The sequence below is a fragment of the Aythya ferina genome (assembly GCF_964211825.1).
Source record: "Aythya ferina genome assembly, chromosome: 2".
NCBI classification, from domain to species: domain Eukaryota; kingdom Metazoa; phylum Chordata; class Aves; order Anseriformes; family Anatidae; genus Aythya; species Aythya ferina.
Genome location: NC_140297.1, coordinates 131,345,713 through 131,373,538, shown reverse-complemented (window position 1 = coordinate 131,373,538; position 27,826 = coordinate 131,345,713). Strand labels below are relative to the sequence as shown.

The 27,826-nt window shown below is 40.1% G+C and overlaps 1 protein-coding gene across 7 annotated transcripts in view; it reads left to right on the top strand.

Annotated features, from left to right (window-relative positions):
* Positions 1-27,826, top strand: part of PAG1 (phosphoprotein membrane anchor with glycosphingolipid microdomains 1) — a 108,917-nt gene that overhangs the window by 14,283 nt on the left and 66,808 nt on the right. For 2 of the 7 annotated variants that reach the window (XM_084511226.1, XM_084511230.1), the window contains exons 1-4: positions 9,514-9,682; positions 9,880-10,003; positions 10,569-10,639; positions 11,091-11,150. The gene's annotated coding sequence lies outside the window, so the exon portion shown is untranslated. Of the gene's footprint in view, positions 1-9,513; positions 9,683-9,879; positions 10,004-10,474; positions 10,640-11,090; positions 11,151-27,826 lie in introns of those variants that run through there. The other 5 variants (XM_084511228.1, XM_084511231.1, XM_084511225.1 and 2 more) reach the window with 3 other exon arrangements.

The following is a 27,826-nucleotide window of genomic DNA, read 5'->3' as shown; positions in this document are numbered from 1 at the left end:
GGAAGAAAATTCATTTCCTCAGACCCTCAGAGTCGGCATGGGAGGCTGCTTGAACACGTTGTAAAAGTCACATAAGGCATCTGCATCTGAATACAAGCAAGCAGAAACAGTGGTCTGCTGAAAGCACAAATGTTAGGAGTTGTTCGGACTACAAAGCTATTCTTGAGCATATGGGTATCTGCCCCTAATGAATCCAACAGAAAGCAGCCAGGCTGTGTTGAGTCAAATACAAGCTGAACACCGAGATCTAAAAAGGACTTTGAAGAGCAGAGAGTCTGCAATATGAAAGTAAATGATAAACCGCATAGATATCAGAAGGTGGATAGCTGTAAGAGCACTGGTGGGCATGCAGGATCACCGTGCTGCTGAGAGGACATGAGAAGAATGAAAAGATAGTTTAATTGTTCATCACAGGGGAATTTGGGCAGGTGCTTTGCTGAGTGACAAGGATGAGAAGGTGTCAGACTGCTGACATATAGAAACAGAAGTGCTGGGAGAAACTGGCAAGCTGGGTACGGAGATGTCTCCCTGTGTTGCGCAGAGCGTAGCCCGTGCTCTGAAGAGGCAGCATTGCTGACAGAAAGCATGCCACGTGCTGGGATGCTGCAGCTGGGATTTGTGAATCTGCACTGCCCTTTTTGGATTTCACATTTAAAAAAAAAAAAAAAAGGAATTGGCAGAAAGGAAGAAGTGATTTTAAAGAATGGTGATAGTCCTGGGAGGCTGAGAGCTCCCTGGGGATCAGTTTCTCTCCTTGGCACACTCCAGCTGGCTTTCTTTGCCTTCTCCTTTCCTCTCACACAGGTGGGTACAGCCATCCTGCTGTGGTCAGCTCGTGCAGAGCTCTTTGTAAGCCTGTAACTAATTTCACTGTGCAAATCCATCCTTCCCAAAACCTAGCTGTTTCTTGGTAAATGCTCATCTTTAGGTTCTCCCCTGATTTCTGAAACTGAAGAAAAATAATGGAAAAAAATGGATGGTTAGCCTTTTGGATATTTCATGAGATGGCTGTATTATTTATAAATAATGTATGACTTTGAAGCTACACACTTTCTCCCCAGGTTATATGTCTTGCATAACTGAATGGTATGATTTACCTTAAATTGCCCATCTGACATGCATCGTGAATCTCTGCACACCACTGTTTTTCTTATCCACAAGTGAAGGCCATGCAGGATACGAGATTTGCATAAAATGATTTTTTCACGTAAATGTGATCAGGCCGAGGCCCCAGCATCTTGTTATAACATATGTACCAATCCTCTTGAATTGGGTTAGCGTCTACCTCGGTAATTGAATCTATTTGTTTGTTGCTTTAGTTTCAGGAATTAGCACTGAGCAGGATGCATGCACTTGGGTGTTTTTACTGCAGTCTTTGTATCGTTGTCTTATACTAAGGATTCACATAAATAAAGCACTGGGCAATGGTCGGGAAGGGGTTTCCACTGAGGCTGCCTCCAGCTCCTGCCCAAATGGCTTCAGGCATGCTTCTCACCTTATCTCCACTGGCCCTGACCAGGCGGCCGGCCCCCATGCAATTAAAATGGTGTGTAAGCTGGGGAGATAAGAGTCCCTGTCATTCAGGTGGTGACACGGTGCCCTTCAGTAGAAGGAGTGCACTGGAATCTGCCTTTAAACCCTAGGAGATAAGGCACCATTGAACGATGTGGTGAGCCTGAGCTGAATTTTCCTTTTTCAGACTGCCTTGGAGGCCATAGGTTTTGGGTGTAACACTCTTCAGAGGCGAAACTGGTGGTAGAAGTCCTGAGCAGGAGCAGTGATGAAGAAAGCCGTGGTACAAGTAACTAGGCAGCGGCTGAATCTTGTTCTGACAGCAAGCTTGGGGACTGCCTTGAACAACAACTCAGAAGTGCTCTTCAGCTGGGATTGACTCCATTTTTGTTTCCTGGTTTGGATTAGAAGCTTCTCTCTAACCTTAGGCACAAACCTTGTGTCTTTGCTTTGGCAAACTTTACGATTTGGGTTCTCCACTGTTCAGGCAGTGGTAGAAGAGGTTGATGAGAAGAGAGACAAGGATTTTCAGGGGAACCCGGTGTGACAGCCCTCTGGTAGTTTGGCACAGGTTCTGTCCAACTCCAGCTTTATTTGATCTGTCACAGCAAGTCAAGGTGCTCCTGTGGCCTACTGTTGGCCAGGGAATGTGTCGGGGCTGGGCCTAGCACCAGTGTGGACCCTGGTCTATGTGTCGTTGTCCCCGTAATAATGTAGGAGGCTCTGCGCAAAGCTGCTGCATTCACTGGGCTGGAGACAGCCCTGTGTTTGTGTTGTGCTGCCCCGGTGTCACCAAACTCTGAGTCTGGATAATCCAGAAACCAAATAGCATGGTCCTGATTCCACTGGCTTTAGACGTGTATTTGTACAGCTTTGAGTGTTGGTTTTGTGCTTTTTTTTTTTTTTTTTTTTTTTTTTTTTTTTTGTGTGTGTGTGTTTTGTTTTGTTTTGTTTTGTTTTTAATCCCTAAGCACTGTTTTTGGCTGAACCTCTTCATTCATGTTCTTTCCTTCCTTGTTCAGTTTGCTTTCTTTCTGTTCTTCCAGCTCCTTGGATAGCCATCTTACCCCAGCTTCTGTGATCTTCCCCTAACCTCGTTGTCTGTGCTTTACCTGAAGCATGAATAAATGAGATAATGAGACACAGGCCAGTCATCCCAATTACGTTGTATATGAATGCATATGTATGTCCTAATGTCTCCCTTGTCTCTCATCTTTCTATCCTTTTATACAGCAATCTCTGGAGGACGGGATTATCTTTTGGTGTGCATCTAGCATGTTGACACTGCTGCGGTATGAATAGCATTGACTGATGGTATACATTTTTGAAAAACTGGAGCTGTATTGTAGTGTTCATTTGGGCTAGTAATAGCCAGCAAATTACGGTGAAACCTAGCTTGTCATCACTGTCAATAAAGTATTTTCCTGCATTCAGGTTGTCATTGTACAGCTTTTACTTTTGAAGTCAGAAGGGTAGATAAAATGTAGTGGGTACAGCCTGTAATAATTATTTGATGCATTTTATATTAATGTTAATGTGTTCTGAGTAATGGTTTATGGGAAAGATGTGCTAATTTGGGTAATGGCGGTAGTATTTTGATCAGGTGTGTAGTAAATGCAGAAATTTAAGGGTATATTTTGAAGGCTTCTCCATCTTTCTGTAATTACCAGATAGATAATATGAACTTGCCAGATCCAGCATGCTAATGATTGCCTTCCAGCTTTTAGAGAGACAGAAATTATACGCTAGCTGTGTTTGAACGAGATTTTTCTTTGGTAGTGTAATAAAACATACAATACTTTGCTCGCTTGCCGTTTCGTAAACATCCATGAATATGTCCCTGGTCTTTCAATACAGAAAATAATGAAGATGAAGCTAAATCTACTTTAAGAGTACTCAAATGGCTATTGATGGCTGGGGAATGCTGGGTTATCAATAGTGGATGAACTGCTTTGCTGCTGTCTGACACTTTGGAGGGGTGTCTCGTGAATCATTTTCAGATAAAAGGTGAATGTTCTTGCTGTCCAATTTTGCTCCTCTTAAATTGCTACATTTTTCAGCTTCATCTGCAGATTTCCTGGAGCAAACTCTCTGTGGCTGAGGTGCAGGGTACTTTCTTAGTGAGATGCCTTTTTGAGCTGTGCTGCTTGATTAAAGGCAAGTCTGCTGAGATTGTAGCATGTGATGATCATCTGCTGCGCTCTGTATTCCACAGACAACTTATGCCATTAAGAAGAAAGTAAAGAGAAGGGTATTTGGATAATATTCTTAAATGTACCAGGTACCCATGGTGCCTCGCAGTTGGGTCTAGAATAATGGGCAAGGGAGCACGTTGGCTATTGTGCCACTAGCCATTTCATTAGTTACACCTTGCTGTATCTTACTTTTAGAGGAACAATCTGCAGCCACAAAAATCCCCCCTGTTGGAGGGAGTTCTTTCCAGTATATATTTTCTTCTGTAATACATTGGGTATAGGAGATTTACTCGGAGGGACACAGAGAGCTTTAGTCTTTCATCCTTATTTCCATCACATTGGGACTGTGTAGGCAAAGGAGCAGTTGAGGGTAGCAAGTCAGCTGTTAGATGAGGGACAAAAGAAGTGGTAGAAGCTGTGGCAACAATATTTCTGAGTCTGCAAGAAATCATCTAATCCCTAGTTGATATAAAACACTCTCAAATTCGCCTAAGCTTTTGAAACGGGCTTCTCTGTTTCAGAAGCAAGAGATGCAGCCCCAAGGCAATGAGTGGCATGAGTTTGGTGTGGTGCTGCTGAGGGAAGGCCTTTGGATGTGAGACCATAACACTACTTGGTTGTTTGGCTCCAAAGGCGTGAACCAGATCACATGTTGTTGGAGAACACTCTGCAGGGTGCGGGGGGAGTCCTGGGAGAAAGCCTTTGTGAGTTTATTCTGTTTGCTTTATTCTGAAACCAGAAAAATGAGATGCTGCTATTAAAAGTATCTGTTTTGGGCTGGTCTGTGCTATGAGTAAGCGGTGAGGCTCACATTCTCCTGTGCTTTTTCCAAGCTACATGTACATAGAGCCAACTCTTGCCAGGTACTTATTTGTATGGTGAGTATCAGTGTCTGTAAACAGTCGGACTTCTCTAGCTGATGTGAGGACTGAAAGATGGTGCCTGAAGCTTTGATTTGGGCACAGAAACCTCATTAATGGGTAATGAAGGGAGGAGGTGGAATGCAAGGAAATCAGCTTTTATGTTTTTGGCAGACTGGAAGGCTGCTGCTTATTCTCTGGCCTTTCCTGTCTTTCCCCCCACCCTCCAGGATCTCCCCTTGAATTTGCTCTAGACAATTACATGAAATTAAGCTTTATTATGTGAAATTAGACTTTATTAAAACTATTGCTTCAGACAGTGGTGAGATCTCTCCCCCTTTCCCCCCCCACCCCCCGATTTCTTCCAGTAGCTGAAGAGGCTGCTGTTGACATCTAAGTGTATTGCTGAGTTGCTTTAAAAACTACTTCAGTGCTGGGTCATGGGAAAGGTTTTCAGTGCAGTATTTTACACTGATGCATCCATAACTCTAGCAGCAGCCATCATCAGCACCACTGCTTTCGCTTCTTCAGTAAATAAATAAGCCTCACAGTCATTATTCCTGGGCTCTGTGTGCCAGTTCCATGAATTAAAATGCACAAAAAGAATACAGCGTGAGGAGGGGTGGTTGTGTACTTACCAGTTACCATGGCAATAATTAAGGGCATGCTTACACCAGTGGACCCAGGAGCACTCAGATCTGGGGATGCTGTATGTGTTGACCCATCAGGATGAGACTGGGAAATGTTTCCCCCCCTTTTCTTTTCTCTTCTCTCTCGCCCCAGTGCAGTGTGGTTTGTGGAGAGGCAGCACCTAGAGACGAGGCCTGCCTGGTTTTCCCTGGGCAGGAAGGACGCTCTATGGCAGACCTCTCAAGCCTCTGGCATGTCTAAAAAAGACAGTTTGAACAAAATCCACAGCTAATGTCAATTAGGATAGCATCGTTAACAGGAACAAGGCATTAGCATTTCATGGTTGTGAAGAACTGTACTACAGTATCATGTCATTCATATCATATATTATTTTACTGTTTTCTGCTATTGGTGCCAGCAATGCTGAGAGATGAGGTAAAGCAGAAGAAATGCTCTAGACCAGTTTTTCCCAAAATGTCCTATGGTTGTGTACCTGCACTCCTTCACAGAATTGGCTGTGAAGGTGAATATGCTTTAATGGTACAGGCTCTTCTTGATATTTCTGACAAAATAAGGTATTTTCTGACCTCATTTTGACTAGACATGCGTTTTCTTTCCACTCCTGCGTTGCTCATCTTTTCCTTAGCCTTATTCTTGCCTCATCTCACTCTTACAACTCTCCCAAGTGTACTTCCCTCTGCAGCCACTCTTCGTATTTTCAATCTGTATGTTTTCTCTTTTTCCCCAAATGGTCTTACATTACTTTCCTGGCTTTCTCTTGACTCTTTGTTGCTGCCAGCCTCTCACACAGCCTCTCAGGTCTCAGTTGCTGCCTCCCTTGCCCTGTGTCCTCCTGCCTCTGCCAAGGCACTGCCAGACTTCCCTTGTTCCAACTGGAGGGATCTCAGTTCACCCTGTTCTCATACAAATGGTTCCCAATCTCCTTTTTCACTCATTTTTTTTCTCTTTAGCTTTTGTCTAAACTGACTGACTCTCTCACTCTCCTTCCTCCCTACTTTCATGCCCTCCTTTACTCTGCTTTTCTCCCTGCCTCTGCAGCCAAATTTCCTTGCCATTTCTCATCCATTATCTTCCCCTCACATCTCTTAGTCCCGATTTTCCCCTCTTTTCCTTACTCTTCTGTTTCTTTACTGTTGTTCCTGCTTTCACAGTATTACGCCTCTTCCATTTCAGTGTGCAATAAAAAGCATCTCTCTGACAGAAAGCTTTTTTCTTGGTTCATGTCAAGTCCCTACTTCAAAGAGCAGAGATACTGGAGCTTCTCAAAGGAAAAGGATGCCAAGACCTTTTCACTTGGGCAAGGAAAGACATTTTTCTTTGGCTTTATTTTCACAAACACAAGCATTGTTTTAATGAAAATTTAGCATGAGGCTGCATTTTTTAAACATTTGAAAATGGTTCTGCAAGAGAGAAGTGCCAGACAGCTTTAGTAAGCAGTGCTGCTGCCAGCCTCACCTCTGTTACTTATCATCAGGAAATGCTGTTACCGTCTTCCAAGTCCTTCTTCTCAACATGTTGGCAAATACATAGGCTTGGAAGATTTAATATGATGCTTCAAATTTTGCAAGGCTCTCAGTTACCCAAGGAGAAAGAGCTGGGTGAGCAGTGAACTGCTGCCTGCCCTGGCATCTCAAAAGAGGCAGTTTGGAAATGAGAGCCCCATTTTGGAGTTGGGCATTATTTGGGAAACCCTTGATGTTAGGATTGCACATATATATCTATATATGTATAATCCTTCCTTCAGAATTAGTTCTATATACATACATATATATATTTCTATATATGTAAATGAAAGCCACCTCACAAATTACAGAAGCCTGTATCACCATGGTCATCCCAGAAGGGTCAGATTGGGATGCTGACACACAGAAGACAGCTGTCAATACTGCACAAAATTTGCAACTACTGAAATAGATTTCTGGATGTTTAATGAGGCGATTAAAAGAACAGCTCTACCAACCTTATATTGTCCAGGGTCTGTCTGTCACGTTGCACTTTTGCCTAGATACTAAAAGGAAGGCGTGATCCCCAGTGAATTAATAAAAATAATTATTTCATGCTGGGGAAAAAAAAAATGAAAGAAAAAATGAGCTGCAGAAAATTTGCCTGTGACATTTAAAGTCTAACTCTGAGTTTGTCTGAGCAACTTATCTTTGAGTATTTGCAAGAGAGAAAGCAGAATATGAATGAAAGCATCTCAATTGTGTTTGAGCTTCCTGATAGATGAAGAGAATTTCTGGTGACTCCATCTGGCTGGAAGGTCTATCTGTGTGATCTCTTCTCTGGCAGATGGAATATAACACTAGGAGGAGTCCTTTGATTATCAAAGCATGGGAATGACTCCAGTGCAGTATCACCCTGAGACACCCCTTTCTTTCAGAGTGACAGGTGATGTTTCTGGGATGTTAGAGAAAGCTGATTTCCCCCTGCTGCACTGAACATGTGTACGCCAGATTTTCTTTTGGCAATATTAAACCTGTCCACCTTGCCTGTCTGTTGCTGGTGGGGAAAGAAATGAAAATACAGAGTATGCATATAGAGAACATACTGAGTACAAAGGGACTGAACGAAGAGAATATGTTTATTATTTCATTAATATATATCAGTATATGTTGTGTTTTTTTTTTTGTTTGTTTTTTGTTTTTTTTACAAAAGTGTTTGGGTTTGGATTCTTGTAGTTTCTATGAAATACTTTTTAAAACGCATAAAAGATGATTAGGCTGACATTTCCTTAACATAGAGGTTCTTTCTCAAATAGTGTAATATTTTTCCCCCCACTATTGTTAGCTTTCTCTTTTCAGTCATATCTGCAGCATCCCATTGAGCATTTTCTCACATCTGTCAAGATTTCTCCTTGCAACACGCCGTGTTGCAAGTGAACCTATCAGCAGTCTCGCATCCAAACCTTTCTTTAATTTCAGGGAATAACATTCAGCTTAGTCTTGTGAGCTTGAGCAAGTAAAAAAGGGAGCCAACATCAGCCTTCACTTAATTGCAGGCCACTTCAGTGTCAGAAAGGAGCTGTGGGTGTCAGTGACTGCTTGGCAGGGGAATGTGAAAAGACTACAGCCATGGGGGCCATGCTTCAGCAGGGTTTCCTCTGATGTCTGGGGAAATGTATGCTGGGGAAAACAGCCTCAACCCTTTTCTGCCCACATTGGCCCCAGTTACTACTCCCCTTGCTCTGGAGGAGGTGTGGAGAAAGTTGTTTCCTACAGCCAGACCATGCCTTTTCCAGCTTACCCATGCTCATCATTGCAGTTTGGGGTAGAGAATTAGTGGTCTGAGCCACACATCAATCCAAATTAGTAGAGATGTGTATAGGTCATCTTTGGGGATAGGGATGCTTATGGAGAATTCCTCACTGTCCACCCACATGGCTCTTGATGGATGACCTTCCCCCTTTCACCACCTACCTATTATAGCTTTATCTGTGACATTAGTTTACATTTCTATAGGCAGTCAGAGCTTCCTTTCTCAGAAACCTAGGGTGGCTTATGTGTTAGGGACAGGCAGGTTTGGGGGGAATTTTCTTAAGCGAGAAGAATTGCTCTCTGTGAAGCTTCCCTGCACAATTCATGGGTACATCCTGATATTCACCCACTTTGTTTCACCTCTTGGGTCATCCTGCTTTTCAACATGAGATCCTTAATCATAGCTCATGGCATTATCTCCAGGAAATGTCCAAGAGTAGTCTTGCTGTTGGACTTTCTCTCACTACTGACCAGCACCAGACAATACAGACCTGCCTGTAAACACCTGAGGTTACAAAGAAGCGAGGGCATCAGCTGGTTATTCTACAGACTTTAATTGAAATAAAAATGTTTGCTACTTTTTAACTTTTTTTTTTTTTTTTTTTTGCTTGTTCTGTGTCATTATTTATAAAGCCTTTCCTTTTAACTTCCTTAAGCTTAGACGTGCATGTATGTAATTAGCGTTGGTGATTAATACATTTAGTGGAGTTTCTGTCTTGAATGCGTTTGCTTTGGCACTCGTCCTGATTTTTTCTCTTTGCTATTCATGTTGGCCCCCTGAGACACTTTCTAATTTTTTTTTATTTTTTTTTTGGCATAACATTCATTTTGATTTCATAGCTGATAGCATTATTATTTTATCAAATAATATGATAAATTGTTACAGCTATCCTGCAGTAGCAGCCAAAGCAATGATGCTTTCTAATGGCGCACTTTACCTCTGCTGTATTATCGCCGCCCATTTCATTATTGGCATGTTGATTACAGCTGTGTTTCTCAGGGGCTATGAAATATTCAGCAGTGTAGAGTAGCCTGGGGAGCATTGCAGTCCTTGCAGCCAGACACCTGCCCTCAGAGGCAAAGGACCAAAAACTTTGCACATTTAAAACCGATGTGAAAATTCCTGCTTGCTTTAGCTTTCCCTACAGCACTGGCTAGAGATGCATGCTAATTAAAAATTGCCACTTTGCTTATCTTGTGATTGGATGGGGTAAGAATTGCAATAAATACACAGTTAACGCATTTCTGCCACATTTACCTGGCAAAGAAGGAAAGAAATGTTGGTAACATTGATGCCTGTGTCATTGTGAGGCAGTTGACATTTTGGGTGGAGTTGGAAAAAAAAATCTGTGTTAAGGGCAAAAATTAATGTTGCAGGTCATTTTCTCACACTTTGTCTCTCTGCAGGACTAGGCACCAATGATTGACTGAAAAGTGCAATATTTTACCAAGTAGGAAGCAGATAAGATTTTTATAAACAGGATACTTCATCATTAAAGCAAAGAAACAATTGCTTTGACCTTGACACTGAGTGAGTAAGGCCAGCATTGTGATAATTGAGAATGTAACCAAGCAACAGTTCTGTAGTAGCTTGCACTGCATTATTTTTAGTAGACTATACCAGTAATGGGGAGGCCTGAACTAGCAAAACAGCTGGTTAATGCTTGCAAAAAAATAAATTATTTCTTTGTGCAAAGGGTTTGAGTTGTAATATGTGCTTACACTAATTATAATTTGGGCTTACGTCAAAAGAAAGTAATTGAATCAGCATATCCTTCTGTGGTCTGAGCAGGCAGATAGCCTGACAGGATCCCTGATTTCTTAAGCTGCTTTAGAAACATGAATCTCTTCTGAAAATTAGTGGCATAGAAGAAATGGCATATTCCTTCAGAACTAGCCTATTTTAAATCTATTTCCACTTTGGCAGTAATTAGAATTCCTAATCCTACTTGTTAGCACTGTATAGCCTTATTTATTTGAGAAGTTGGACCATAGCTTTAGCTAATTTAGTTTGGAAAGTCATAACTCATTTGAAGAAGCCAACTGGTGAAGATGTGGTTTAAACTTTGGTTTAAATTAGTCTTTCAATCATACAGCAAACCAGTTCCCTACAAAGTTAAAGGTGTAAGACCCCTTACATTTGGAATAAGCATCCAGGGAAAAGAAGGTATTTTCTTCTGTCAATTTACAAACCAAGCTAGTTTTTTTGTTTGTTTGTTTGTTTGTTTCAGAAACCTCTCTAAGGGTCACTGCATGGGTATAAACTACCCTAACTTTATGTATATGAGCCTTTCATTCTGATCTGGTCCATGAAATCCATACTATTGGAAACAATACATAGATGAGAGAATAAAAATTTCAAAATTCTCAGCCTAAATTCTTCATAAGATCTTTGAAAGTCAGAAGATATTAAACAAACAAAAATAATGAGTTTAAAAACTATATTAGTTATACTGGGGCATTTTAAGTACAGGAAGGAAAACTCTTTCTAAAAGTATCTTTCTCTGAATATGATTTTAAATTTGAAGAAACAGGAGGTAATGTATATTCTCTGTTATTTTCTCATAGTGTGGCATAATTGTTCAGAGCTGTGAAATTTTCTTTCCTTTTTTGTCTAGGAGGAAACGTTTGTCAATACCATATATCACTGAATCATCAAGCCCTACAGAGACTCCAAGGTAATTATTTATGCGTCTGCTTTTTGTTTCCTGTGGTGGTCAGCTTGGCTTTAGTTCAACTTTATGAAGACACCTGCAATTTATGAGCATGCCAGTGCTAAGCAATCACACTGGGTAGCAGTGATACTACAAATAGCTTTTACGGAAGCTGTTGCTAACAGCTTTGTGACCCATAATTTGCTGGGTAAGATGTGTGTGTGTGTAAAATAAAGACATGATATATTCTGAAAATGCAGTTCTTTTTATGTCTTAAGAAGCAGTACTTCCAGTCCCAGCTGAAAAAGGTGAAATCAGCTGGATATGTTTATTTTCATGCTTATTTAGAAAGCTTTTCCTTACCTCATTATCTGCCTCTGGTGCTGGGAGGTTTGCTTGGTAGGTCTGTTTTGATTAAGGAAACCAACAGGTGCCTATCAGAAATTGTCATCTTTGCTCACTTTGCCAAGTTCTTAAAAGCTGTTTCTGCTGCTGTTTGCTGTAGATCCTACAGATCTATATATTGCTTTTGCTTGTTTCAAAGCCTGTTCTGAAAGCATAGCTAATGAGGTCTCCATATATATGGACAGAAAACAAATAACAAAATAGACAGCTGGGAGTTCGTATTTCACAGTTAAGTTACAAAGCAGGATGTCAGAAGGTACAGAGAATAATATAGTAGTTAAGAAGTTAGTCTGAGCATGCAATCTGCCATTTGTACCTGATACCACTGTATGGAGACCAGTGAGATCAAGTCTTCAGTATATAGGGTGCTGCTTTCATTCATTTCTGGAGCTCTGATGAGACTTGAACAAAATCAATTTTATACCGTATTGCCATTTAAATAATTAAGATCTCCCAACATCTAGCAGATGTTGATTTTTCAAAAACTGCAGTTTTTGAAAAAGTATCCCAAACTTTGTTGTGTGGCTGTTTCTAGTAAGTGATAATGTGGCACTGGACCAAAAGATGAATCTAGTGGCGGTAGGGCTAAACCTATGCTTCTGGTTATTCAAAATGGCAAGTTAACAAATAGATCTTGAGAGACAGAGCTGTTTTCCAAAGCTTTGGCAGTCATTTGCACTTTCACAATGTGTTGGTTTTTTTTTGTTTTGTTTTGGTTGGTTTGTTTGTTTTTGTTTTTGTTTGTTTTGTTTTGTTTTGTTTTTATTTTTAACCAAACTGAGTTCAGGAAAAGAAGAAACCTTTTATTTTGGGAGGAGAAGGACAGACAGCTGCTTAGTGACCTGCAGGCTTATCACTAGACTAGGAGCTACCTTCTTTACATAAAATTAGGTTTTCTTGTTCATGGTGGATTGTTGTTGTTGTTTTTAAGCTAGTGAATCCTAGTGTTTGCTGTTTTGACTTTATTAGCCAGTCAGCTGAGTGAGTATTTGTAGTTTGACAGATTTTTCTCAAGGGCTTATCAGTACCGAATAGGGTGTTCAGTTCTTTCTGAATATAAGGTGTTAACTTGTGCAGTTCATTTTGTTGTATGCAGTGCACTCACTTTGTGGCTCAGTTGATAAATACTGTGAACACTCCAAGTCCCTTTCTTAGCACAAAGATAGCCTTGAAACTTTCCAGGGAATCAATGCTATTTTAGGGCATACCAACCTGGTATTCCTCACTTCCAGCATGTTGATAAGACCACAAGTGAAAAACTTTCAAGGTGACCACATCATGCTGACTGACCTTGTGCATGTTCCTAGCTTCTTCTAAAGGAAAGTTCATTAGCTGAGAGAAGCTTAATGGTTTAACTGTTTTTGAGAAGCAAAAGCTGAGAGCACACCTGTGGTAGCATACTGGGTTACACAACTTGTTTGACTTGCTATCTCCTAAGCTACAGTGAATGATTTTGTGTGAATATACTCCAAGCCCCTCTCTGAGTCTCTTTTTATTATCCACACATAGTTCAGAGATGCTTCAGTCCCAGATCTTGTGCCCACGTGAAATACATAAATATAATTGGTGTATAATTGATGGAAATATTGCTTCTTGGTAGTAATTGCCTTTAAAATTAACATAGAAATCAACAAACCTGGCCAGACACCTTAAAGGTAAAATCCATATAAAATCAATTTAATATTACCCATGCTTCTAATACCTTGTGAAAGCCAGAGCATTGTGATAGTTGTCTTTAATCTGTCAGAGATGAAGTGTTTTAGTTCCAAACTCCTGTTCTCTGTGAATGATACTCAGATCTGGAAATGAAACACCTCTGCAAGGTGAGGGGTCTTTCTCTTTCCTGTTGAATCACTCATCATTTTGGAAATTCTGTTTGCAATAAGAATGTGTCGATGACTCTGCTACGTTTCTAAAGGACCTGGATATGCTGAGCTCTTGCACAGGAAATCAGGAATTGTGAGCAGGTTATCATGCTGTGTAATACTCCCATCAGCATTAGACAGCCGGACTACATCATCTGAGTACAGCTGTAGCTCTAGTGGTTTTTCTTTCTGGGTCAAAAAAGTTGAGAATCTTGGAGCTGAAAAAAAAATAAAAATGTTTTGGTGGGGTTTCAGAGTCTTTTAAAAATCTGGATTTACTTCTCTGCTCCCATCTGTAGTACAACCCAGAGGCAGCTGTTTTGCCTTGAGTGAGGCTGAGTGGTAAAGTCAGGATCCTTTCAGCCAGTTTTATTGCTGGAGAAATAGCATCAAACTGTACCCTGGCAGCGTGGGATTTTTGGCTGTGTTAAAAACAACGAACCAGCTCTGGGTCAACTGGCTAGTGTAGTTTAGAGTGGCTGAATAAAGTGTGTTCAGACTGAGGTCAGGAAGGCAAGTGTGGCTAGCAATTAGGGAGGTGGTTAGATTGAGGACTTCTTTCAACCAGTTACACTGCTGAGGGTTTCTCAGTGTGAAAGCACACCCCAGGCTGCTGCAATGCCTACACAGAAGGGTCTGGTTATTTCACTGAGGTGTTCCTCCCCTTGGGTGGGTATGGCTCTACCACGCTGAGGTGGAGAGGCTGCGGCCAGTGTCACTTCTAGGAAGCATAACTGATCATTTAAAATAGCATTAAGGTATTTTTTGACAATATGCGTCATACCATGCTTTTTTGTCTACATATATAATAAAATATCAGAGCTTCAAACTGCTGCTCATTCTGTATTTGATAGTCTAATTATGCCATCTTCTGAACATGACTTCCAAACAGAAGGGAAGAGAAGGTGGGCATCTGGCAGCAGTTTTCACATACTACATATTGTACACAAGAGGACTGCTGCAAAACTGGGCCTCGTCTTTAATTCAGATTTTCCTTGATGTTATCAAAATCTCTTGCCTCCAGAATAGGAGATCCCTTGCAGGATCTTGGCAAAGTCTTCTGGGTACTCGTTGGGCTGCCCTTTGAACTCAGCTCACAATACTGCTTCATTTGCTGACCTAGAAAGCAAGTTTTCTTATTATTTCTGGAAAAATGCTCAGAACTTTAATTGAAAATCTGTGTTCTTATTTGTAAGAAGATGCATTTAATTATTTTTTTTCTTCAAGCATAGCTAAATGTAAATAATTGTACAAATTGCAGGTTTTATACTATCAGAGGAAATGTATTAATTTTCTTCAAGAAATGCCTAAACAAATTTCACAGTTCAGGTGACAGCTTCCTTCTTAGCTGTGTCCTGCAGCTTAAAACCCTTCCTTGTTTTGGTGTCCTTCTCCCATACCACATGTTGGTGTAATTTCATGCTATGTGACAGACGTGTTGGTGGCATGGGGTGTACGTCACTGCCTGCTTCTGCTCTGCTGAAGTGTGCTTGCTTTGCATAGCCCCATTATTCTTCATTGTGATCAGCAGCGACCGGAGTGATAAAATCTGCTCTATGGCCCTCACAAGTCTGGGATAGTTTTGGTGCAACCATCAGCAAAATTACGCTGCTTTCTGCCAGCAGGGAAGGGGCTGCCCCATACATAAGGCATTTTGAGTCAAGCGTGCCTTGGTTGAGTGTCCTACACCACGTGGTCCTGTCAGCCAGGGGTTGGTGGAACTACAGAATCACAGAATCATGGAAAAAACACTCAAGATCAAGTCCAACCACCAACTTGACCTACCAGTCCCATCACTAAATCATGTCCCTCAGCACCATGCCTGCACATACAGAATCACAGGATCATGTGGTGGGGAGCAAGATGAGAAGGTCTGTTTTGGGGCACACGGTGGCAGTGGACAGCTTTCACCGCGGTATGCCACATTCCTGTGTCTCTGCACTGGGTCTTCAGGTCCAGCCTTGACGTGATGAGTGTAGGAGGTGTGTGTGTGAAGGACAGGGTGCTGGCTGGTTGCAGGTCAGAGAGGGCTTGCTAACATAGCGTTGTTCATCAGGACGGGGGAAGAACCATCAGGATCCCAGCTCTGCCCGTCATTAGAGAGGCAGGACACACAGGTCCCCCAGAGCCCCTTCAGTGCACAGGATGTGCTCGTTTGGTGCTCAGAATTTGGAGCCTTCCTGTGCCTGAAGTAATTTGGGAATAATTGCTCAGCTCTCAGTTCTCTTCCCGCTTACTTCCCTAATAACGTTTAAACACAAACAGTGCATCAACACTACCAGTGGTTTGGGGTTTGCATTTATTCAACATCAATAAAAATACACTCGAGCTTCATCCTGATCCTTCTCCTTTTTCCTGGATTTTTCTTTTTCTGGAAAGCCACCTCTCCATGTCTTTACCATTGCATTTTCTTCTATTTGGTAAAAGAAATGTTTTGTATGTATGCTGATGGGCTCTTCTATGCTGTCCTTCAGTGTGAGCCTCAGAACACCTCAGCTGTAGCTTCTGCATGTCTGTAGGTTTCTTTCCCCAAGATATCAGGTTTTTCCTCTGCTTTCTTTAGATTGCACTTCCAGATGGCCAGCTCTCCCTGCAGCACTAACCACCCTCAGGCCAGGGCACTCAGCTGCAGCTCCTCAACCTGCAAAGGTCATAAATATATGAAGTTTGTGCTTTTCATTATGTGAATGTAGCAGGAGGAGCTGCCTTGTCAGCATGCTCCCAGGGGGAGGATCTGCACTGAGAGGTCTGCACAGTGGTGGAGGGGAAAAAGACCTTTGAGGGCAATGTCCCTGGGCTAGACACTGTTGGCTTGGAGACAGTGGTCTCAGAGATTGTTCATGCGTCTGATGACAGCTCGCTGTCTTGTCTTTACCTCTTCTTTTTCTTCCTCTGGTGCTGTTTGGGTTGCTGATCTGCTGAACCTCAAAGCTGCTCAGAAAAAACACCAGAGGTTTGTACCCCTTTTGCAGAACACCCCAGTCATGTCCTCACAGGCTTCATGTGTGAGGCTGACTTTGGTGAGAAACACAGCAGAAAGGAGATGTTTTGGGGAGATGAGGAGCTGTGAGACTGCAGCTCTTCTCAGCTGTAGTATAAATGAATTAAAGACCTCCCTTGTGACAGTAGGCAAAGTTGTCTTATTTTGACCCATACTGAAAAAGTAGAGTGGTTCAGGTGTTCCTGCGATGGGTTTGCATCACTGTGACTTTGGTGGTGGATGCTGGATCTGCAACCAGTGCTGGGTGTGGAAATAGGCTTACACTGCAGGAATGACTAAGGCGATTAGGGAGCTGCATGAATGATTAATTTGCCCTGCTTTTGTTTCACTTTTGATCCCAGGCCCTCTGTAAAAATAGAAAGCATTTCTGGAAGAGGATATTTTTAAGATATAAATTAAGGCAGTTGTAGTAGCAGACAGCTTTATTACACAAATTCGTACCAAAACTGCTCCGAGAGGAACAAAGTAAAAATTAGTTGCTTCCATACCTCTGTAACATGTATATTAGAAATTTGTAGATAAGTAATTGCCAAATACTTTGCAATACGAATATCTATTTGCATTTTAAGAGGGCCATATTATTATTCTTCAAATGGGATACACAGCGAAATAGTGGCAGTGCTTTCTTAATAACCCTCCTTTAAGCTCAGTTTAGAGAGCATTTGTTTTGTTATTAAAATTACTCCACATATTTGAGACAGACTTCAGCTGTACAACGGCCTAACACATGCTAGACACATATTGATTTTTTGTCTTAGACCAACGCTTCCCTTGGGCATCATATTATTTATTCATAAAGCAGAAATGATGTCTGACAGGCAGTTAGAGGGGTGTATATCTCCAGTCCAGAAACAATGTGAAAAGCTTTGCAAGGACCCCAAGAAATCAATGTGCTGATGCTAAAGAGCAGCCTTTTAATTCTGAGCACACATTCTTGCAATCGTTCAGTGCAGAAAAGGAAATTTAAATAACAAATAGTTACTATTAAAACTGCAGGCCTAAATTTTCATTCATCTTTATTCCAATTATCCGAGCCAAGGTGGAAGTCGGCAGAGAAGGCAGATATCCAAGCTCAGACACCTCGAAGTCATAAAGCAGGATTGCCACTCTCCTAATTTGCTCGTTTGTATGTAGATTTCTGTTAGAAATACAATATTTTTATCAATAAATATTTAAAACCCAAGCATTGGGTCAGAAATTCCCAAAATATGCGTGATTCATAACCACTTATTCTAATTGAATATTAGACTAATGTCTGTACAGCAGATTCAAATAATAAATAGCAGGTATTTTTAGAATGGGAGTTAAAATATTTTGATAAGCTCTTTGTTGTGATTGACCTGTTTGAAAAAATAAGGCAAAAGGAGATTTCTGCTGATTTTGTTCATTCAGAATTAGATGGCAACATAGTGACAAGCAGTATTTGCTGGTGGAAGATGCATTTTATTTCCAAAAATGTTTTGTCCACTGAAAAGGAAAAGATCAAACTCATGTGTATTCTTAAGAAAATTCTTACCTGACTGTGTATGTCTCTCTGCAAGGTAAATGCTTGTGTAATTTTAATTACTGAGGTCATATATTTGAAATGAGATGGAGATCTGAATATCTTGCCGGGTCATTACAGAATTTGTTTGTTTTTATTTAGAACACAGGTAATGAAAAAATTGCATGTCATCATGTAATTAAATATTTAATCTTGATGTGTAAGCTCAAGGGAGCTGAACTAAATTTGTACTGGCATTTCTTGACTCTAGTATTGGCATTGAACCTGAAGGTACTTTGATTTGGGAGTTCTGAAATTTGGTTTGCATATTCTGAGAGGGGAGGGAAATGTAAAAGAAAACAGAAACAATAACAAAAAACCTTCTTTCCACTCTATAGACTTGAAAGTTACTGTCTTTCCCTTGGTTAATAAAAGGGTGGCATTATTTAAAGTGAAACCAGGGCACATATTAACCTTCTGAAGCTAAGAAATTAATGTGTGTTCCTTAAATTGGTTTGCAGACCACCTTATAGTTTTCCCCTAGGGAGGCTTTGGCCTCTTCAATCACAAAACATCACTATAAATGCAATTTTAAATCACTCAACTGGGACAGCGTAATCTATGTCCAGCTAGAATATGTAGGACTGCCTGAAGCATGCACGATTTCTGTTTTTATTTATTTATTTTATTTTTTTCCAGGAAGTGGTATGGCCTTAAAAAGCATGAAAATACATGATACTTTAGAGGTAGTTTCTGAGAAATCAAATATATGAACTTTCACATGCAGTGTTCTGGCATACGAAGAGATGCTACAGTGTTTTCATACGACTGTATTTTGTGGATTTCGAAATCTAATTTCATTTGACTTGATCTGAAGAAATTGTAATATAAATGACTTTCTTCTGGGCTCTTGTTGCAATGGGCATGTTTTTTATGGTTGCTATCTGATAAAAACATGAAGTCACAAAAATAATTAGTTTCTGAAAAAGGCATACATTTTGATTTGCTCTTGCCGATACTTTTGAACGCTGCCATTAGCTTGCAAGAGTTACCGTGTATGTACAAGCAGGTGTCAAAAAACGAATTTACTGCACAGCATTAAGAATATCTGAACGTTAAGCAGCAACTTTAAATGTCAGTTTTCCAAACTGTTAAACTAGAGCTGTAATAATAATTCTTTTAATCTGCTTAGAGAGATGGTAGCTGGTCAGTTAATAAGGTTTGTTCATCCAAAGCTCAGCCACATCTCTCTGCCTCTCTGAACTCTATTTTCTTAATTTAGTTCTGTCATTACAGCTGTCAGGAGCATAACTTTTAGCTTTTGAGAGCCAACTAATATGCAGCCCCAGAACTACAACATGAATACACACATTTTCTGCCTCACCAGCCTGGAGTGCTCTTCAGGACACTCAGACGGAGGATGTCTGCAGCGAAGCTGGTCACCCGAGGTCTCCCTGTAGTCGGCAGAGAGAAGTAGCTACTTTTAGGACATGGTCCATTTAACCTAGCTGGGAAGCTTGTATGATAAGTTGCATCCTATAGGAGCCTTCCAAGGCGCCATAGTCTGAGGGGAGCTCCAGTACCCAGTTGCAGGGTGGAATTCAGCGCCAGGCTGAGACGTGTACATTTAGTTATTTATGAGTTGCCAGGTCCTCATGGGAGCGCAGCATCTCCATCCAAGTTGGTGGAGATGTAAAGCAATGCCTCTCTCAATGCCTGAGCTATTTGCTGCTGGCTGCTCTGCTGGATTGCCCACCTTGGAAGACCGACCAGGCTGGACCCAGTGCAGTTTTCTTGTTATCTGCACTGAGGACCAGCATGCTCTCTTCCAGCGTACAGGACAACGGCATGTTAGCTAGCTAGTTTGTTACCTACCAGCTTTCCTTCCAGGGTTGATCCTTAACTTCTGGAAGAGTATTAAGCAAAATACCTGCTCTAGGAAACCTGCTTTGGCAGGGTGGTTGTACCTGGTGATCTCTTGAGGTCCCTTCCAACCCCTACAATTCTGTGATTCTGTTAAATAACTGGAGGCAATCCATGTGTTAAACAGACCTTTTGTTGGTAAGGTTTGTCTAATTAGAGTATGGTGAAAAGGCTTCCTTTGTTTTTATGAAGTGGTCCTGAAATTGCTTTTTTCTGATGTTTTGTTGGAACTTTAAGTGTAGGGTAATTGATTTGGAAACTACCATTAAAAACTTTGTGGATGGAAAGATGTCTTCTGCATTTTTCTACTTTTACCTTTTTTTTTCTCTGAACAATAATTTACCAAATATCAACATGTTTTTGTTGAAATACCTTCCCTTAAACAGTACAACAGATGTTTTGGGAGGTCATTAGACACTAGTCTGATTTCACAGATCAATTAGATAAAAGGCAGCATTACTGTTGAGATTATCACCCGAAAGTCAAACGTGTTTTAAGACACAGACTTGTTACTGAGCTCAGACTCCCCCCCAGATTCCACTGGTTTCTTAACTTTGCAAAATGGCTGAGCTAAGGAAAAAATGGAAAAAATATTATCTGAAATATTTTCCAACAGAATTAAATAGCAGGTAGAACATATGTAAATAAACTAATGTCTAAAAGACCAAAACAGTTGTGGAGCAGAGAAGTTTCTGGTTCTTGCAAACAGGTATTTAAGGAGTAGAAGATAGTAACTCATGAAAACAAACAACTTAGCTAATGGTATCCTGGATTTTAAAAAACAGTTGTGAACTATAAGTCACGTTTCTTTCATGTTTCATAGGGATATCCGTGGTCATGAAACAATGCCACCTCTCTGTCCACTGCCAAGCATGGTTCCCATAAAGCCTGTATAGCTCTTACTTTACTCAAATGAGATGTAAAAAGAAAATCATTTTCTTGTGAGCATTTCAGTAAAAATCATCACTCTCTCTTAGAATAATAATAGGAAGAAGCATCCTGATTTCTTATCCAAAGCCCTTCCGGCACATCTATCCATAAGTCTACTCCAGTTCACTTGTGATACCAGCTTCATCACTGACTTACCATGTGTTCAAACCAGCATCTGTGTGCTTTGTTCTTTGCTGTTACTAAGTTAAGGATGAGCTCTGAGCAGACATCAACACACTTAACCTCATTTTCTCCTTTTAAATCCCTTCTTAATATCTCCTCTGCCATAATCCCTAGGAAAAAAAAAGTAGGTTAGTGATGAGTTACAGCCACTGCCTCTTGTGTTCAGTGATGCTGCCTCTTTGTTTCCTCCTGTTTCCTCGTGAACCATCCATATCCATTTATTATCCTTTGTTTTATGTTTGAATGTGACCCTCAGAGACAAGAACCATCTTTTTGTTCTCTATCAGCACAGCCTACAGTGTGCCTATATCCTGTCCTGTGACTCCTAGATGGTACTGTAATGTATCCAGGAGAAAATAACTGTGATGGCTCAGTGCTTTGCTACTTCCAGAGTTTTTTTCACAGCACTGTGTGAGGAAAAGGAATGCTATTACCACATAGCAAACATGAAAAATGAAGACATATGCCTTTAATAAAAAATGCTCCAAAAATATTTCTATTAATTTTGAATGTCTGAGCTGAAGTACAGCTTACCCTTTTTCTTAAGGGCTCGTGGCATTTTTCTTTATTCAGTATCAGCTCTCCCTAGTCAGATCTCCCAGCACTTCTATTTGCAGGTGCATGCTCAAGACTGCTGCAGGTCAGAGGCTTGGGAGATGGGAGGGTTGAGTGTAGATGGGGTGTTTGCCAGGCATTTTTGCAAGCTCTGTGACAGAAGGAGGTACTGAACCTGTGTCATGAGTTCAGCCATAACCCTTCCCTTCTTCAATCTCAGGTCTCCTGCCACTTTCATTTTAGACCTTCCAGATTATGCAACAAAGGCAACATGAGCTAAAGGGGTGAGGTGGGCAGGCTGGGGACTGGAGACTGATTGGGGTCTCTGCAGGTGCATGGTGGATGGTGGGCTGAGCAGGGACCCTCCTTCACTTCCTTTCTTCCACTTGTGAGCAGGATTGAGACACAGGAGGTGTATGGGTGGTGGCATTGGGGCACACCAGAAATGAGAGGTTTCAGATAAATATTTCATATTTTTTTATTATTATTACTTTTAATATAAAATACCTCACTGCTGTTACTACTCAGTAGTTTTCTTAAAATGTAAGTTAAACTTCAGTATCTTTTATCATTTCAGTAACTGTTATATTAATGCTAGTAACACATTTAGTCAACAAATATGTATTGAGGGACATAGGTTTCCTGTAGATTGCATATCTTATAAAAACTCTCTAGTGTGCTGTTAAATGAATTTGCTTCCTTTTATTGAAACGTAGGGCCTACACACAATACATGCCAGTAAAGGGGAGGGGGGTGGGGGTGTGGGAGTAAAGGATAAAGTTTTAGTTACCATTTAGGGTAGGAATACTATGTAATTGACGTTTAACCTATTTTTTAATGTCTCTGCTGGCAAATCTGGGTGTTGTACTCTTATTACATAGAATGTTATGGTGTTCCCTTCCTGAAATCACACCGTCTCTAAAGGTATGGTGTGTTGTTTCTTTGGTGGACTTGAACATCATTATTTTAAATATCATTGTCTGTGACACTTTTGAGACAACTAGCATATGCCAAGGAGAAATGCCACACTTCCTTTTCAGTGGTGTTTTGTCTTCATGATGTCTTTAAATAAGCTGTTGCTTTCTCTCTGCAAAGCAGGTGCTGTTCTAGGTCTGGGTACTTTACATATTTGGCGTGGAAAATGTCTTCATTTTTTGCAACAGAAACAGGGAATGTAACGTTGACAGGTTAAGCTTTTGAATGAGGGTGAACTGGGGTTGCTGGCATATGCTACCAGGAAAGTTAGTGAATAGGAAAAGTGCATAAACATTACTTACCATGTGTCTGCTGTTTGTCACGTTGCATGTCTGTATGTGCAGGATCTTCATCTGTGTGTGTGTGTAATGCATTTCTAATTGGCATTTGAAGAAACATAGATACGGACACAGTACAGCACTTGTTACTCATGTGAAAGAGGTAATTGAGAGAAAAGTCAAAATGTACAAAGCTCTAAAAATACATGAAGTAATATATTTCTTGCTTATTGAGGAAGTCATAAAGTGGATCTGGAAACATAGATCATTTAACACCATAAAATCTGAAGTCATAGTTCAGGTTCTTCAAATGGATTTGAGAGGGAGATCTCTAAGATGTAGCAAAGTTAGTTTCTTCTTGTTTGTCTTCTTCTCAGAGAGTCTGAACTGCTGCATGTCTAAATGTGTAAATCCTTGTGTAGAGATGAAGTGGAGTTCAGTGCTGGTGGGACTCCACTGTTGGGAACTTGCCTCTCTGCAGACACTGTCAGCAAAGTTGCCCATTACGGTGGCATTTTCCACGGTATGGGTGCTGGGTGACTCTCAGATGGGCTCTCAGGCCATCAGTTCAGTTTAAGCAAACGTGGTTTTACCAGCTGTCTCCGTAGTGACTTGACCACCCAATTATGCTTAGTTCTGTATATTCTTTTTATATTCTATTACATATTAGATATATAGATATATTATATATCTATTTATATATTTTTATATTCTCTTCCACTTATTTTTCACCTCGTATAACTTAACTGCTACTTGGGAGTTTAGATTGACTAATGTTAATCAGTTTAATATCCATGTATTACTTCTTCAGTTTTTCAAAGGAAAGTACTGTTTACCTTGACATGATCAGGAAAGGATGTGGGCTTGGGCTTTCAGCCTTATCTCTGTATATTCTTATATTGTGTGTTAAGAGACTATCTCTTGTGTATTAAAAGACTATAGCTATCTGAAGCTATCAGAACTTTTTATTGTATTTCCATTGAACAAAGCAAACTGCAAACCTAGCATTGAACATAAACATTCTTCAGTGCTGCTGATGGACTCCTTTTTTTTTTTTTTTTTTTTTTTTTTTTTTTATAGAGATAATGAAACTGTACTCTGCAACTTGCTTTGAGGTAGCTGGAAAAGATGATGGAGAAAAATCAGTCCTATCAATATGCCATCACTGTGTTTCCTGTTTAGAGGCTCTTTAAGCATGCCTTTGCAAATGATTGCCTTAAAGCTTTTGATATTCTTGCACTGCAAGAAACTGAGCAACATTTTCAGTACTTATTCACAGCATATATTCTTGGCACATATTCCTGCAGTCCACACCAGGCAGAAATCCCCCTTGAATTAAATGGGCTTTTTGCCTGACATAGTCTCTCGTTCTAAATTTGCAGTAATAGACTTGAACTATAAATTTTTTTTTTTTGCTCTGGGCAAATTCCCTAATAATTACCCTCCACTAATAAATACTTCACAATATGAGTGAAATAAAAGAGCTTTTGCTTTTAATTCTTAAAACTCAGCAGCCACCTTTAATTCAGGACTGCTTCTATTGGAAGGAAAGTTTGGTTTGTTTTTATGGTAAGAGAAATCACTATGAAAAACAAACCTGGGGGTATAATTAGGACATTGCCTTACGACAGTACTACCTTGTGATATGTGAAATTTGAATTTCTTCCCCACTGAGCACCTTCTGCATTAGAGGTTGAGTTGGCTAGTTCTAGGAGAGTTGGATTGCTTTTTTAAATGCTTTCATTTTCCAGGTATGCATTAATATTGACAAGAGGCTGATTCATGCTAGACTACATTTTTAATATGGATTTAATTCCACCAGGAATCTGGGTAGTGAAACGTGCTGCATGGCAGCTGGCACAACAACATTTTTAATCAAATAATAGATTCCAGCTGGTGGGGAGTCAACTGAGTTCTGAAGCAGACGTGACTTAATGCAGACCTTCCTTATTTCTTCAATAAAATGCATTACCTTTGCATATTAACCAATCGTAAATGGAGGAGGGGAGGTGAAGGAAAGCAAATTCATAGATTTGGTAGAAATAAAATGAATCATTATAACCTCATAAGGCAAGTTATGCAAGGGAGAATATGGGGTCTTGCATTCTGTGCGCTAAATTAACTTGAACTCTTCACACATATCCACACATCAGAAAATGATTTCTGGTTTGCAGGTGTGCTTGTGATTATTACAGGGTTCGTTCTCTGTACTCTGTCACATTACATTTGGTGCACTTTAACTACATACTGCTGTCACTGTCAACAGGAGTCATCTTCAAGTTAGTTGTTGGTCTCCATGCAGTACTGAGCTGACTAAGTCATAGCACTGTGGTTTGAACAGTTAACCTCAGCAGCAATGTGTGGGTCCATGTGGGAGTGACAGAACTGAATATTGTTTCAGACAGTCCTTCTTCAGTAATGTCTTCTTCTCTACATACACTAAAAGTATGAGGGTCTTGATGAAATTCAGATAATGAGGATCTTATTGATATGTAGAGCTGAAACAATGTAATTCTGCTTCAAAGCCAAATGTAACGACACTGAAAAGGTTGCCACTTATTGAAAAATGTCAAATATCAAAAAATATTGAAACAGGTGTCACATTTTTGTGTTTTGTTTTGTTTTGTTTGTTTGTTTTGTTAGTTTCTTGTTAGTTTAGCTAAGCATGTAGCCATGTAGCCAGGACGAGCAACTCGTTCATCACTTGATGCTTGCTGGGGTCTGGGGCCTAGTTCTTTCTGTTGAAAGAAATGGCAAACAACAGAAAAAGAAAAAGCTTTGGCTAAAGCTTTCTCTTCTCATAGTTTCGTCCTTGTTTGGAGGCAGTACACTGACCAGTTGTCTTTCTGTGATGTCACTGTTGGGCATTCCCTGGGGAACCACGATATAGTTGAGTATTGCCGCACCAGCATTAGCAGGGGCTCGTTGGGAGCTGGTATTCCAATGTCCTGCCCTCAGCTGAGAAGTATGGACATTTGATAACTCTCATCCCATTAGCTAGATCTGCAGAGACTTAATATTTCACACAGTCTGGTCTGAAAGTAGGGTATGAAAAACTTGAGAGACATTTTATGAACAGAGTGATTCCCATTCCCTCTCAGTTCTGCTGAGGTCACTGTTTGAATGAGGAGCTGTTACATGATAGCAGGATCAAATCTGCTAGAAGTAGTTAGACCTCTCTCTGATACACTAAAAGTGTGCTACAGGGTAAGTTTTATTAAAAAAAAAAAAAAAAAAAAAAAGTGTTTTTATTTATCTGTTTATTCATAACTTCATCCTCAGTAAAGTTCTGTGGACGAATACTAGGGAACATTTTTATGTAGGTGGTTGCAATTAGCTTAAATCTGTTAGCCCTGGCTTGCAAGAGAACATTGATTTCAGTGTTTGTGCACTGCCTTCTGACAAGATGTAGAAGTGATGTGTGAAAAACAAAGCTAAATTGGTCTCATAATTTCAGGAAGTGTCCTGAAAATAAAAACAGATATTCATATACCTTCAATTTATTGCCTTTATTACTTCCGTGATGCTTCTGTGGTCTCTGTCAGTTTCTGACAATATTACAGTATGTATTAGAGATCTTTTGTATTCAGCTTGGTTTTGCCATGTCACTTGTCTTGTTCCTCATATAGCTTATTGATGCCATAAGTAAGTTTAATGGTTCTGAATGTAGAAAATGCACAGAAAATGTAAGAACAAATCTGAGATATGGACAGATATTTATAGGGATTTGGAATAGATATCTAGGTAAGCATTTTTGTAGATATTATGAAAACTTCATATTAGGTTTTCTGGGTTTTCTTTTGTGCATGCCCTGGAAGCCTGGTTGTTTTTTGTTTGTTTGTTTGTTTGTTTTTACCAGTCATAGACAAAAAGTTTTATTCCAGAATGCTAGATTTGAAAATTGCTTTTCTTTTGTACAAAAGTGAAACTGGGCCTTTTGGAAACATTCATAAAACAATATAGAGAAAAAATTCTTCTAGAGTAGACAAATATATTTTATTCAGGCACTTTCCTCTAGCACCAATATCTGGTTTCATCTGGCACATCCTGGATAAATGGTGTTTAATATGAGCAAGTAGCAGCTTTTGGTCAGGAACAGGTCTCTCTCACTTTCTCCTGCTTTCTCAATTCATCTGGAAATCTTAAGCTACATCTGGAAAATATTTCTAACATCAGCTTTCTCAGAAAGTGATGTACTGCTGCAAGACTTTGAAATTTTCACTACTTTCAAACCAAATTTAATAAATTTAGACCCAACTTTTGTAATTTAAACTAACCTTGGCAATCGCAGGATGTGTTCTCATTTTCAGAGGGACCCCATGAGTTAGCAGGCTGCCTTTTTGTCTGAGGTGTGTGTTGATGTCCACTGACGTTGGGATGTGAGTTGAGATTGTGATGACCAAGTTAAAGATATGGATTTGTCTACAGCTTTGTTGACTGGAACGACAATACAGAGGTTTTCACTTTGTTGGACTGAATTTCATGCATCATGTACAAAGGTTTGACCAACAATCTGTTGGTTTTAATGAGTCTGTGTCATATTCGCAGGATTCATTGTAATGAAAACTGATAAGTGAAGGGTAACAAATTATATATTGGTCATGCGGTTTAAGACAGCAGCTAAGAAATTCAAAACTAATTAGTCTATTTATGAAACAATCTAATAAATTTTTAATGATTTGTTCATTTATTATAAACACATACTTGTGCTTGTAGATGCCAATTACACGAGCAGAGCCCTTCACTTTGCACGGGCAGAGTTATATTTGTGTTGAAGTGTTTGCTGTATTCATGCCAAAAAACAACCAAAAAACCTAATTAAGATCTGATCCTTCAAACGTGTGTGTGCTTAACTTGACTGCTCAAATAATGCTGCTTTGGCAGTGTTGATTTCTATACTTTGATCATGAAATACCTCATCTAAGGGGGGAAAAAATTAATACAGCAGTAGTGTTGATCTGTATAAACAGCCATTAATGAGTACATGTTGCACCTGTCCCTGGAGGCGGAAAACCACGTTTCCTCTGAGTTGATGAGTGATGTTCACTGATGATAGTTATTGTTTGATACCTATTTTGCTGCTGCTTTCTTTGCCCAAATTT